This window comes from Pelecanus crispus, chromosome 1 (assembly GCF_030463565.1).
Source record: "Pelecanus crispus isolate bPelCri1 chromosome 1, bPelCri1.pri, whole genome shotgun sequence".
Taxonomy (NCBI): Eukaryota; Metazoa; Chordata; class Aves; order Pelecaniformes; family Pelecanidae; genus Pelecanus; species Pelecanus crispus.
Genome location: NC_134643.1, coordinates 183,187,052 through 183,188,310, shown reverse-complemented (window position 1 = coordinate 183,188,310; position 1,259 = coordinate 183,187,052). Strand labels below are relative to the sequence as shown.

Below are 1,259 nucleotides of genomic sequence, written 5' to 3'. Positions count from 1 at the left end.
ATATCCCTTCTTTTTTCTTCATTATATTTAACTCAGAGTTGTGAAATTTAATTTGCTGTACATACTTCAGCACATGCAAAAATATACAATACTTGTCAAACACCAGTATTGTTTTACTGTTATTTTTATTTGACATTTAGTGCTATATTTATTTATTTACTTATTTAGTTGTTATTCTGAGTAGAGTCTTATGGACACTTAACTTCTAGTCTCAGTTTCATGACTACTGAATATGAAATGTGGAATCACCCATCTGGACCATAGCAGAGTCCCTGAGTGGTGCAGCTAAGTGGCAAAATGTCTGACTCAAAGGATGAAGATTCCTTAAGGAATATCAGCAATTTCTCTCTGCTGTCCCCATCTGCCATGTCCTCTCACATGACACAATTTAACCAAACACTCTGGAAGGAGAATCGGGCCCTTCCAGAAGAGAATCAAAACCTTCAGCAAAAGAACAGAGCTTTTCCTGTGAAGAACAAAGCCTATTATCAGGAGAATTAAAGTATCCAAAGACAGAACAAACTCCTTTGGGAAGAGAATAAAAGCCTTCAAGGGAAAACTTCAGAGGAAACAAAGCACCTTGAGAAACAGCAAAAGGCCCTCCAACAACAAAATAAAGCCCTCAGAGAAGAGATTAAGGCTCTCAAACAACAAGAAAGAGCATTTGCAATGGAGGAAAAAGCTCTTCAGCAAGAGATTGTAGCTTTATGGGAGGAAAATAAGGCCTTCAAGGAGCAGCTTAAGGCTCTTCAAAAGGACAACAAAACCATTCAGGAAGAGAAGAAAGCTCTTTGTGAGGAAAAAAATGCCCTCAGTGAGGAGAAATTTGCCCTCCAAGAGGAGAACAAGGCCCTTCATGATGAGAAAAAGGCCCTACGAAGTCAGGAGAAAGCTCTTCAAGAAGAGCACAAAGTCCTCCATGAATGGAATAAGATACTTCAAGAGGAGGAATAAAGCAATATAAGTAAAGAATCAGATGCTTAAGGAGATTTAGCAGGAGGAGTAAACAGTTTACAAAGACAGTAATCTTCATTGTTAGCCAGATATTATGGTCTAGTCTTCATAACGCAACATCAGCAGCAACTAATGGACAAAACCAGGCATAAAGTCATCTGTTAGGCTTAGTGCAAAAGCCTAGGAAGTTTGAAAGTGCTGAAACATGGGTGTTGGTATCTTGGACCCTTGAAGTGTAATAAACTACTGCTGGCAATACATAATGCATATCTGCAGATGTCTGCCTTATTGAGATATTGAATACC

At 38.6% G+C, this 1,259-nt stretch overlaps 1 pseudogene; it reads left to right on the top strand.

Moving 5' to 3' along the window:
* Nucleotides 1-297: 297 nt before the first annotated feature.
* Nucleotides 298-984, top strand: LOC142592952 (uncharacterized; annotated as a pseudogene).
* The last annotated feature ends 275 nt before the right edge of the window (nt 985-1,259 follow it).